The sequence below is a fragment of the Tamandua tetradactyla genome, chromosome 4, assembly GCF_023851605.1.
Source record: "Tamandua tetradactyla isolate mTamTet1 chromosome 4, mTamTet1.pri, whole genome shotgun sequence".
NCBI lineage: Eukaryota > Metazoa > Chordata > Mammalia > Pilosa > Myrmecophagidae > Tamandua > Tamandua tetradactyla.
In genome coordinates this window covers 185,841,854-185,856,039 of record NC_135330.1, presented here as the reverse complement: position 1 = coordinate 185,856,039, position 14,186 = coordinate 185,841,854, and positions in this window count along the sequence as shown.

The following is a 14,186-nucleotide window of genomic DNA, read 5'->3' as shown; positions in this document are numbered from 1 at the left end:
ACCTGATCAAAGTGGAGGTCACTCATTTTTGCCCCGGCGCCAAGGGGGCAGGACTGACAGAAAAAGGGGGGGAAGAAAAAGAAGGAAACAGAAGTTTTTGTGGCTGTGTATCTACAAAGACTTGACTGCCTCTGGATACAGTGGCAGGACTTTTCAGGCTGCAACTGCCCCAGGCATAGGCAGAAGTGAGCTCTTCTGGGGGCTTGTCTGGAGCCTGTGCCTTCCCCAGGGGAGGGGTGAAGCCCCACCCAGGTGGAATCCCTCCATCAAGGAATTCAGACACAAGGACTTGGTGATTTGAAGCCATTAAAACCAGCCTACAACCTCTCCTCTGTCTCCACCACGCCCCCAGCAGGGAGAGTCTGCCAAAGTTAAAGGTACTGCATCATCTTATGCTGGTGGGACCTGCAGTCAGACAAGCACCACATACTGGGCAGGATAAGAAAAACAGAGCCCAGAGACTTCACGGGAAAGTCTTTCAACCTGCTGGGTCTCATCCTCAGGGAAAACCGACACAGGTGACTCTTTCCTCCTGATAGGAGGCCAGTTTGGAGTGGGAAAATCCAGCTGCAGTCTATAATACCTAAGTAGACCCTCCTAAGTGTGGGGGGGGAAAGGCACCATACAAGCAGGGCGGAAATAAGAAAACAAGAACTGAAAAATTCTCTGTTAAACAAAACTTAAGCTAGAGGTCCAGATAAAGCTGAATTGAATGTCAAAGAACAGATAGACAACAAATTCATCCAGCAAGAAAAACCTAGGTAAAGAAATGCAAGCAATCTCCAGAATAAACTAATTAAGGTAATTAAATGCCTAGACACCAGCAAAAAATAACAAATCACACTAGAAAAACTGAAGATATGGCCCAGTCAAAGGAACAAACCAACAATTCAAATGACATACAGGAGCTGAAACAATTAATTCAGAATGTACGAGCAGACATGGAAAACATCATCAAAAACCAAATCAATGAATTGAGGGAGGATATAAAGAAGGCAAGGAAAGAACAAAAAGAAGAAACTGAAAGTCTGAAAATACAAATCACAGAACTTATGGGAATGAAAGACACAGTAGAAGAGATGAAAAAAACAATGGAAACCTACAATGGTAGATTTTGAGAGACAGAACATAGGATTTAAAAACTGGAGGATGGAACATCTGAAATCCGACAAGAAATAAAAACTATAGGAAAAAAATGGAAAAATATGAGCAGGGACTCAGGGAATTGAAAGACAACATGAAGTGCATGAATATACATGTTGTGGGTGCCCCAGAAGGAGAAGAGAAGGGAAAAAGAGGAGAAAAACTAATGGAGGAAATTATCACTGAAAATTTCCCAACTCTTATGAAAGACTTAAAATTATAGATCCAAGAAGCGCAGTATACCCCAAAGAAATAGATCCAAATAGACATACTCCAAAACATTTAATAATCAGAATGTCAGAGGTCAAAGAGAAAGAGAGGATCTTGAAAGCAGCAAGAGAAAAGCAAGCCATCACATTACAAGGGAAGCCCAATAAGACTATGCGCAGATCTCTCAGCAGAAACCATGGAGGTGAGAAGACAGTGGGATAATATATTTAAATTATTAAAAGAGAAAAACTTCCAACCAAGAATTCTATATCCAGCAAAATTGTCCTTCAAAAATGAGGGAGAAATTAAAACATTTTCAGACAAAAAATCACTGAGAGAATTTGTGACCAAGAGACCAGCTCTGCAAGAAATACTAAAGGGGACACTAGAGACAGATACGAAGACAGAAGAGAGAGGTGTGGAGAACAGTGTAGAAAGGAAGACTACGAGTAAAGGTAAAAAAAAAAGGAAAATTAGATATGACATGTAAAATCCAGAAGGCAAAATAGTAGAAGAAAGTACTACCCATGCAGTAATTACACTGAATGTTAATCGATTAAACTCTCCAATCAAAAGACATAGTCTGGCAGAATGGATTAAAAAACAGGACCCATCTATATACTGTCTCTACTCAAAGGACATGAGGCCAAGGACACAAATGGACATTTACACACCAATGTTTATAGAAGCATTATTAACAATTACCAAGAGATGGAAACAGCCAAAATGTCCATCAACAGACAGTTGGCTAAACAAACTGTGACATTTACATAAGATGGAATATTATGCATCTGTAAGACAGAATAAAGTTATGAAGTATGTAACAACATGAATGGACCTTAAGGACATTATGCTGAGTGTGATTAGCCAGAAACAAAAGGACAAACACTGCATGGTCTCACTGATATGAACTGACATTAGTGAATAAACTTGGAATATTTCCTTGGTAACAGAGACCATCAGGAGATAGAAATAGGGTAAGATATTGGGTAACTGGAGCTGAAGGGATACAGATTGTGCAACAGGACTGAATATAAAAACTCAGAAATGGACAGCACAATACTACCTTAACTGTCTGTAATTATGTTAAAACACTGAATGAAGCTGCATGTGAGAATGATAGAGGGAGGAGGGCTGGGGTCATAAATGAAATCAGAAAGAAAGATAAATGGTAAAGATCGAGATGGTATAATCTAGGAATGCCTAGAGTGTATGATAATAGTGAAATGTACAATGTACAAATTTTAAAAATGTTTTTGCATGAGGAAGAACAAAGGAATATCATTATTGCAGGGTGCTGAAAATAGATGATAATTAATACTTTAAAATGTCACCTTATGTGTGAGACTAAAGCAAAAAATGTTTGTTTGTTACAAAATTTATATTTTGACTAGTGCATTTCCTAATATAACTCATGTAGATAGTTTGACTGAATGTCATAAGTACTTGGAATCTCAGGTAGGACATGAGATTTTGTTGGTTTGTCCAGAGCGATGCCCCGATGAATCCCAGAGTGATTTGATCAGTGACTGGAAAAGTATTTGCAAGCCCCCTTCGGGGAATGGTGAGAGTGGGGAGAAATTCAACTTCCCCAAGTTGAATTCTTGATATTCTCACAAGCAGTGTGGACAACCAAAGCTATAGGCTGAGCCCCCAGTCTTGGGGTTTGTTCATATGAAACTTAACCCCACAAAGGATAGGATAAGTCTACTTAAAATTTAGGCCTAAGAGTCACCCCCAAGAGAGCCTCTTTTGTTGCTCAGATGTGGCCCCTCTCTCTAGCCAACATGACGAGCAGTCTCACCAGCCTCCCCCTCTCTGCGTGGGACATGACTTCCAGGGGTGTGAACCTTCCTGGCAATGTGGGACAGAGAACCTGGAATGAGCTGAGACTCAGCATCAAGGGACTGAGAAAAACACTAGAGTGAGCTGAGAATTAACATCAAGGGATTGGGAAAACCTTCTCAACCAAAGGGGGAAGAGTGAAATGAGACTAAGTGTCAATGGCTGAGAGATTCCAAACAGAGTTGAGAGGTTATCCTGGGGGTTATTCTTATGCATTAAGTAGATATCACCTTGTTGTTCAAGATGTAGTGGAGAGGCTGGAGGGAACTGCCTGAAAATGTAGAGCTGTGTTCCAGTAGCTTGTTTCTTGATGATGATTGAACAATGATATAGCTTTCACAATGAGACTCTGTGAATGTGAAAACCTTGTGTCCGATGCTCCTTTTAGCTACTATATCAACAGAAGAGTACAACATATGGAATAAAAATAAATAATGGGGGAACAAATGTTAAAATAAATTTAGTTTGAAATACTAGTGGTAAATGAAAGCGAGGGGTAAGGGGTATGGTATGCATAATCTTTTTTTCTCTGTTATCGTTATTTCTTTTTCTGTTGTCTTTTTATTTCTTTTTCTAAATCGATGCAAATGTTCTAAGAAATGATGAATATGCAACTATGTGATGATATTAAGAATTACTGATTGTATATGTAGAATGGAACGATATCTTAATGTTTTGTTAATTTTTTTTAATTAATAAAAAAGTTTTTAAAAAAGAGAGAAAGTGGAGAAGTAAAAAATAAAATAAAATAAAAGTGGGGACCAACTTCTGGGACAATGACAAAATAGAAGAAGCAGTGTTAACTTCTCCACCATGGAATGACTAAAAAAAAGCCAGAAAACAACTGAAATAGCAATTCCAGGGTATGAGCGTCCAGAGAGGGACTTCTACATTAGATAGAGAAGACTTGAATGAAATCATGGAGAAATCAAACTGAAAGCACAGGGTAAATTTATTTAATCATGGCCACTTTTGGGGCTGGCTGCTATGCACTGACTGGGAGCCAGTGAGGGAGGTGCTGAGTACTCCCACATTCCCACCTCTATAACCAGTTGGGGAGGCATCTCTCAGCCCAGCAGCCAGGAGCTCTCATGGAAACAGACGTATTTTACCAATCCACAAAGACCTTGCTGCAGTGAACAGTGCCTAACCCCCAGCCTGAGGCAAGCTGCTGCAGGTGCCTGGTTTAGGGGAAGACTTGGGGGCCCTCCCCAAGGGGAGACACAGAGCAGAGCAGAGCTGATCTGACAATTAGCATGCAATTGTCATGCTATGTCCCACAGCCTGTAATCTTTTCTCCATGGAGGTCTGTGGCATTCATGGATGTACAGGCAGAGAGTTGGGGACAAGGGAGAGAGCCACAGAAAGCATCAAGAGCTCCTGTCCTACCCCAGTGGCCTTCAGGTTCATGACGGGCAGGGATCATGGAGGCTGCTGAATAGCAGGGCATTTAGAGCTGGTTGAGGGCTGGGGAAGTTGAAACTCTCAACACTACAGCCTGAGATTTTCTACTTGGAAGTCTGGTAATCACCAGACCCATCCTGCCCTCAAGCAGATTCTCTGACAAAGTAGACAGTGCCCATACCCCACACCCAGGGCTGGTGGTCTCCAGCACTGCACAGAGATCTGCTGCATTGCCTGAAGCTTCACCTGGTTTGGATCCCACCTAGCCAGCTGCTGCAGTTAGGGAAAAGTGAGCTTGAGAGAAAGAGGTGGCCCAAGGGCACAATCTGCTGGGAAGACGGGGAAAGTGCACTCTGGCAAGCTGCTGTTCTGCCAAATATCTTACAGATACCCAAATAGACTTGCAACTCCTGGGGGAAGCCTTGACCTTGCTCTGACTGGGAATTACTGATGAACCAAGATCCAAAGATGACCTTAAATGCAATCTATAAAATCTTAGGTGAGCAAGGGAAATTAACTTGCAAAAGAACCTTATCAAGATAATCAAATGCAAAGAAATCAACAGAAAATAAAGCATATGAAGAGGGAAGAAGATATGGGCAAGCCAAATGACCAAATTAAAAAGCTGGAAGAGACACAGAATTTGGAACAACTAATCAAAGAAGTATATACCAATCTCCAAAATAACTTCAATGGGTTGACCAAAGACATAAAGGATATCAAGGAGACACCAGAAGAACATAAGGAAGAATTTGAAAGAGTAGATTGAAAAATAGCAGACCTTATGGAAATGAAAGACACTGTAGATCAAATTAAACATAAATTAGAGACATGCCATAATAGATTTAAAGAAACAAAAGAAAGAATAAATGAACTAGTGAACAGGGTAGTTGAATGCAAATGCACAAAAGAACAAATGGTGAAAATGATGGAAAGATTTTATTTGAATCTCAGGGAAATGATGGACTGCAAGAAGTGTACAAATATAAGAATCATTGCTGTCATAAAAGGAGAAGAGAAGAGTAAAGGGTTAGGAAGAATATGTGAAGAGATAATTGGGGAAAACTTATAAAAGACATAATTAAGCAAATCAAAGAATCCCAGTGAATTCCAAATAGAATAAATACAAATAGACCCACTCCAAGACACATAGTAGTCAGATTGTCAAATGCTGAGGAGAAGGAGAAAATCCTGAAAGCAGCAAGAGAAAAGTGAATCACACATATAAGGAAAGCCACATAAGGCTAAGTACTGACTACTCAATGGGCACCATGGAGGTGAGAAGGCAGTGGTATAACATGTTTAAAGCTCTGAAAGAGAAAAATTGTCAGTCAAGAATTCTTTATCCAGCAAAGCTGTCCTTTGAAAGTGAGGGATAATTTAAAATCTTCATAGAAAAACAAATACTGAGAGAATACGTTAACAAGAGACCAACTCTGCAAGAAATACTAAAGGGTGGTCTGTCAGCTGAGAAAAAAAAAAGAAGGAGACATCTGGAGAAAGGCACAGAATTGAAGAGTATTAGTAAGGATCGCTTAAAAGAGAAAGAGGAAAAAATAGATCTGACAAATAAAAACCAAATGATAGGATGGTTGGTTCAAGTACTGCCTTTACAGTACTAATGTTGAATGTGAATGAATTAAACTCCCCAATTAAAAGACACAGATTGGCAGAATAATTTAAAAGTATGATCCATCCATATATTATTTCTTTCTGTCTTTCGTTCTTTTTTTGTATGCTGTATGGCAAGGTCACATTTCATTATTTTTCCATGTGAGTATCCCGTTATTGCAGCACCATTTGTTGAATTTTTGTTTGTTTTATTTTGTATTTGTTTGTTTTGCTTGTTTGTTTGCTTGTTTTTGGGGGGAGTGCATGGACCAGGAATTGAACCCGGGTCTCCTGCATGGCAGGCGAGAATTCTACCACTGGATTACCCTTATATCCCCCTATATGCTATTTCAATGAGACTCATCTTAGACCAAGGATACAAATAGATTGACAATGAAAGCATGGGGAAAAATATTCCATGCACACTATAACCAAAAAAAGCAGGGATAGCTAAAATAATATCAGACAAAACAGACTTTAAATGCAAAGATGCCATAAAAGACAAGGAAGGACACTATATGTTAATAAAAGGGACAATTCACCAAGAAGAAATGACAATCATAAATGTTTATGCATCCATTCAAAGAGCTCCAAAGTACATGAGACAAACACTGGCAAAACTGAAGAAAGTAATAGATGTTTCTACAATAATAGTTGGAGATTTCAGTACACTCTCTTCTAAAGATAGAACAACAAGACAGAGGATCAATAAGGAATTAGAGTACCTAAACAACGTGATAAATGAATTAGAACTAACAGACATATAGATTGTTGCATCCCAAAACACCAAGCTATATATTCTTTTCTACTGCTTATGGGACATTATTCAGGATAGATCATATGCTGGGACACAAACCAAGTTTCAATAAATTTTAAAAGACTGAAATTATTCAAAGCACTTTTTTCTGACCATAATGGAATGAAGCTGAGAATCAATAGCTACCAAAAACACAGAACTCTCACAACTATATGGGGGTTAAACAATACACTCTTAAACAACCAGTGGGTCAAAGAAGAAATTGCAAAATAAATCAGTAAAAATCTGGAGATGAATGAAAATGAGAATACAACATATCAAAACCTATGGGATGCAAGAAAGGTGGTGCTGAGAGGGAAATTTATAACTTTAAATGCATACATTGAAAAGGAAGAAAGAGAAGAAACCAAAAGACCTATCTGAACAACTGAAGAAAGTTAGAGAAAGACCAGCAAAGTAACCCTAAACAAGTAGAAGAAAAGAAATAACAAAGATTAAAGCAGAAATAAATGTACTGGAGAACAACAACAACAGCAACAAAATAGAGAGAATCAATAAAACCAAAAGTTGGTTCTTTGAGAAGCTCAACAAGATTCACAAACCCATAGCTAGAATGGCAAAGTCAGAAAGAGAGAAGATTTGAATAAACAAAAACAAAAACGAGAGTGGGATCATTACTATGGATCCTGAAGAAATAAAAAAGAATCATAAGAGGACACTATGAATAACTGTAAGCTAATAAACTAGATAACTTAGAGGAAATGGACACTTTCCTAGAAACACATGAACATCCTACACTGACTCAAGAAGAAATAGAAGATGTCAACAAACCAATCACAAAAGAGATTCAATCAGTTATCATAAACTTTCTTACAAAGATAAGTCTAGGGCCAAATGGCTTCACACGGGAATTTTACCAACCATTAAAAAAAAAAAAAATTCTTGCTCAAACTCTTCCAAAAAACTGAAGGAAAAGGAGCACTACCTAACTCATTTTATGAAGTGAACATCACTTTAATACCAAAACCAGATACTACAAGAAAGGGAAACTTCAGGCCAATCTCCCTAATGAACATAGATACAAAATTCTCAAGAAAATACTTGCAAATTGAATCTAAAGACACATTGAAATAATTATACACCACAACCAAGTAGTATTCATTCCAGACACATAAGGGTTCAAAATAAGAAAATCAATCAATGTAATACAATACATTAACAAATTGAAAAGGAAAAATTACATTATCATCTCAATTGACGCTGAAAAAGCATTTGAAGAAATTCAGCATCCTCTTCTAATTAAAAAAAAACCCTTCAAAAGGTAGGAATTGAATAAAACTTCCTCAATCCGATTTATTATATACAAAAAAACCCACAGCTAGCATCATACTTAATGGCACGAGACTGAAAGCCTTCACCCTAAGATGAGGAATAAGACAGGGATGCCCACTGTCACCACTATTATTCAACATTATGCTAGAAGTTCTAGCTGGGGCAAATGGAACAAGAAAAAGAAATGAAAGTCATTCAAATTGGAAAGGAAGTAGTAAAACTCATTATTTGCAAATGATAGGATCCTATACTTGAAAAATCCTGAGAAATCTATGACAAAGCTAACTTATTTATTTTATAATAAACACATTTAGCAAAGTGATGGTGTGCTGGGTTGAACTATCATGTACCCCAGAAAAGCCATGCTCTTTTAATCCAATCTTGTGGGACAGACTTATTATTGGGTGAGATATTTTGATTAGGTTGTTTCCATGGAGATGTGAATCTGCCTATACAACATGGGTCTTAATCCACTTAATGGAATCCTTTAAGAGAGGGCATTTTGGAGAGAACACAGACATTTGGAGATGCAGAAGGAAAATGTTCCAGGAGATGCCAGAAGGAACCACAGAGATGAGAAACCCATTTGAAACCAGAAGCCAGAAGAGAGGGACAGCAGATGTCGCCATGTGCTTTCCTATGTGATAGAGAAACCCCAGAAACAACTGACCTTTCTTGAGTGATGGTATCCTCTTTTTGGTGCCTTAATTTGGAAATTTTCATGGCTTAGAACTGTAAATTTGTAACCTAATAAATCCCCTGAGTAAAAGTCTTCCATTTCTGGCATATTACATTCTGGCAGCACTAGCAGACGGAAACAGGTGGGATATAAGATTAATGTGCAAAAATCAGTAATAACCTAATTGAGGAGGCAGTTAAGAAAAAAATTTCATTCACAATAGCAACTAAAAGAGTCAAATATCTAGGGATAAACTTAACCAAGGATGTAAAGGACCTGTACATAGAAAATTACAAAACTTTGCTAAAAGAAATCAAAGAAGACCTAAATAGGTGGAAATGTATTCTGTGCTCATGAATAGGAAGGCTAAATATCATGAAGATGTCAACTCTATCCAAACTGATCTACAGATTCAATGCAATACCAATCAAAATTACAACAACCTACTTCGCAGACTTGCAAAAGTTAGTTACCAACTTTATTTGGAAGGAAAAGAGGCCTCAAGCTGACAAAAAAAAAAAAGAAAAAGAAAGCAGGAGGACTTACACTTCCTGACTTTAAAGCTTATTGTAAAGCCAAAGCGGTCAAAATAGCATGGTATCAGGGCAAAGATAGACATATTGATCAATGGAATTCAATGAGAGTTCAGAAATATACCCCGAGATCTATGGTCAATTGATTTTCAACAAAGCCCTAAATCAATTGAACTAGGTCAGAGCAGTTTTTTCAATAAATGTGTCTGGAACTGGATATCCATAGTCAAAGAAATGCAAGAGGAATGCAACCTCAGTTCCTATATAAAAAGTAACTGGAAGTGGATCAAAGACCTAAATATAGGAACCAGTACTATAAAACTCCTAGGGAAACATCTTCAAGATGTAAGAGGCAGTTTCTTAGACATTGTGTCAGTTTGAAGCTATTTTGTGCCCCAGGAAAGTCATGTCCTTTAATCCTCATTCAGTATTACTGGGTGAAATGTTTTTCATTGTTCCCCTGGAGATGCGACCCACCCAATTGTGGGTAGTATAACTCCCACTAGATGGTTTCCATGGAGATATGTCTCCACCCATTCAAGGTGGGGCTGCTTAAGGGAGCCCTTTAAGAAGGAGTCATTTTGGAAAAAGCTATAGCGCTAACAGAACCAAAAGAGCCAACAGAGCAGACAGAGCCCTGGGAAGCCATTGAGGAAACGTGGAGAGAAAGTTAGCAGATGCTGCCATGTGTCTTTCCAACTGAGAGAAAAAATCCCTGATTATCATTGGCCTTCTTGAACCAAGGTATGTTTCCCTGCATGCCTTAAACTGGAAATTTTTATAGGCTTGCTTTAATTTGAACACTTTCATGGCCTTAGGACTGTAAACTTGCAACTTAATAAATTCCCCCCTTTAAAAAGCCATTCCAGTTCTGGTATATCACATTCCAGCATCTTTCAAACTAGAACAAATTTTAGTACTGGAGAAGTGGGATGTTGCTGTGGTTTGCAAATACCAAACATATTGGAATAGCTTTTTAAATGGATAAGGGGAAGATTCTGGCAGAGTTTTGAGGAGCTCTATAGAGAAAGCTTAGAATACTTTGAAGAAACTGTTGGTAGAAATGTGGAATCAAAAGATACCTCTGATAAAGCCTTAGGCAGAAATGATGCATGTGTTACATAAAACAAGGAAGATGATCCTTGTTTTAATGTGGCAAGGAATCTGGCAAAATTGACTGACTTTGGATGGAAGGCAGATTTTAAAAGCCATGAACTTGGGTATTTAGCAGAAGAGATTTCCAAATTAAAGTGAAATATACAGCCTGGCTTCTCACTTATAGTGAAAGTGACAGAAAAGAGATAAGCTGAGATCCAAACTCTTGAGTATAAAGAAATCAGAAATTGATGGTCTGGAAAATTCGGGGCTTCCAGAAAGGGAGACCCCAGGTAATAATGCCCCACATGAGAATTCAACCAAGCATGGAACCAGTCAGCCATTTCAGAAAAAGCCAGAATTGGAGATGGAGTTGTCCAGGAAGGATATGTGGAAAGTCCTATATCTGATGGTTATGATCCCTGCCTATTACATAGAAAACCAACAAGAGTGTTGTGGGATCTGTATAAATGGAACCGTTGCCAGTCTGGACTAAGAGGGGCAGAAAAGGGACACATTGGAGGAAAAATAATTTCAAAGGCAGAACCATGGAAGCTAAGGTCTGAAGTCAAGAAACCTTGGGCCAGGAGAACAGACCCACCCAAAAGTACTTGGAGAGGGTGAGTTTGCCCCAAAATCAGAGGGTGGGCCTTCCACTTAACTGTTGAGGAACAGTTGTACCCCAGGCCTTGGACAGGGTGGAGCACATTTCCTTGGGGATTGGGGAAAACCTGGCTGCCACTACATTATTTTGGAGGAGTTAAGCATGTGCACTGGGGATGGTAGAGAGCTCAGATGCAGCCCCAATGCTTGGAGAAGGTGGAGCTAAGAGAAAAGGTGGTCTTCCCAGTGTCCCCCAGGGTTGTATTTGGAGAGAGCTGGACTGCTGCATAGGCCCTTGGAAAGGGTGGGACTGCCACTTATCTCTGAGGATAAATGACTCTTAGCTTTTGAAATCTACTGGTCTTTGCTCTGCAGGTTTCCAAAACTGTATGTGTCCAGTGACCCCAATGTGTCCAGGTATTCCTTCCAATACCTCCCTATGGAAATACGTTTCATATGACTGTCCCTCCTTTGTATATTGGTAGCAGATAACTTATTCTAAGTTTTGTAGGTGCAGAACCAGAGGAGAATTTTGCTTTAGGAAGGCCATGCCTATAGCTGACTTTGATGAGATTTTGTACTGTTTCTGACATTGTATTACATTTGTATTGTTACTGAAATGGTTTAGGCTTTATGATATTGTTATGGAATGAATGTATTTTGTATTTTGGAAAGAATATGTCTTTTTGGAGTCCAAAGGGTGGAATGTGCCAATTTGAAGCTATTATGTGCTCCAGAAAAGCCATGTTCTTTAATCCTCATTCCTTATTGCTGGGTGGAATCTTTTTCATTGTTTCCATGGAGAGATGACCCACCCAATTGTGGGTGGTAACTTTTTGATTAGATGGTTTCCATGGAGATGTGTCTCCACCCATGCAAGGTGGGCTTTCTTACAGAGCCCTTTAAGAGGGGACCATTTTGGAAAAAGCTTTAGAGTCACTAGAATCAACAGAGCAAACAGAGCCTTGGGGAAGCCATTGAAGAAGCCTGGAGAGAAAGCTAGCAGTCATTGCCATGTGCCTTTCCAACTGAGGAAGAAACCATGAATGTCATCGGCCTTCTTGAACCACAGTATCTTTCCCTGGCTGCCTTAAACTGGAAATTTTTATAGGCTTTCTTTAATTTGGACACTTTTATGGCCTTAGAACTATAAACTTGCAACTTAATAAATTCCCCTTTTAAAAAGTCATTCCAATTCTGTTATATCACATTTCATCAGCTTTCAAACTAGAACAGACTTTACACCCAAAGTGCAAGCAACAACAACAACAAAAAAAATAGGAACTCCTCAAAATCAAATGCTTCTGGGCCTCAAAGTACTTTGTCAAAAAAGTGAAGAGGCATCCAATTGAATGGGAGAAAATATTTGGAAAACATATATCTAATAAGGATTTTTGATATACAGTATATATAAAGAAATCCTATAACTCAACCACACAAAAAAACAAACAACCCAATTAAAAAATGGGCAAAAGATATGAATAGACATTTTTCTGAAGAGGAATTTACATGAAGTTCATCCTCATTAGATATCAGGGAAATGCAAATCAAAATCAAAATGAGATATCCCTCACACCTATATAAATGGCTGCCATTAAACAAACTGGAAACTACAAATGTTGGAGAGGATGTGGAGAAATTGGAAGCCTTATCCACTGTTGATGGAGGTGTATAATGGAAGACAATTTGGCGGTTCCTCAGAAAACTAAATAGCAAGTTACCTTATGACCCGGTAATTCAGTACTCAGTATATACCCAAAGATCTGAAAGCAGTGAAACAAACAGACATATGCACATGGCCATGTTGATAGCGGCATTATTCACAATTGCCAAAAGATGGGAAAAATCCAATTGTCCATCAACACACGAGTGGATAAACAAAATATGGTACATACATACAATGGAATATTATGCAGCAGTAAGAAGGAATGAGGTCCTGAAGTATATGACAACATGAATAAACCTTGAGGACATAATGCTGAGTGAAATAAGCTGGGTACAAAAGGATAGATACTGTACGATTTCACTAATGTGACTCCCCTAGAAAATGTAAACTTAGACTCTTAAAAGATAGAATATAGGTGACCTAGAGATACAAGCTAAGAGAAGGGGAAATGGTTACCTAATATGTACAGACTTGTTAATGAGATTGAACTTAGATGTATAGGAATGGATGGTGTTGTAGTACTTTAGTGGGATTATAAGTAATAGTGCCTATTGCAAGTGAATATGATTGAAAGGGGTTATTTAAAGCCATGTGTCTCACTGATTAACACTACAAATATAAATAAGTTCTTGCATGAACTACTTCAAAGGTATGACTTGTACAAAAAGTTAATATTAGAGTGGCATATGGGAAAATGTACCTATTGTATGGTATGGACTATATTTAACAGGAATACCTCCCTAATACCACAAAATTATGGTAAATAATTGGTGGTATTTTAGTTAATGCTGCCAGAAATGCAATATACCAGAAATGAATTGGCTTTTATACAGGGTATTTATTAAATTACAAGTTTATGGTTCTAAGGCCACAAAAATACACAAACTAAGGAATCCAGAGAAAGATACCTTAACTCAAGAAAGAGCTGATGACAGTTGAGGTTTCTCTGTCAGCTGGGAAGACACATTGCAATGCCTGCCAACCTTTTCTCCCAGCTTCTCATTTCAAGTGTTTTCCCCAGGGGTATTTTTTTTTCAGCATCTCCAGACATCTCAGCCTGTGTCAGCACAGAAGCTTTTTTCCAAAATGGTTCCCTCTTAAAGGATTCCAGCATGTGACCCACTTTGAATGAGTGCCGACACATCTCCATGGAAACTACCTAATCAAAAAGTCCCACCCACAATTGAGTGTGTCACATTTCCATGGAAACGATCTAATCAAAAAGATTCCACCTAACGATATTGAATCAGGATTAAAGAACATGGCTATTCTCAACAGTTTCAAATTGGCACAGGACAGGGGAATAAG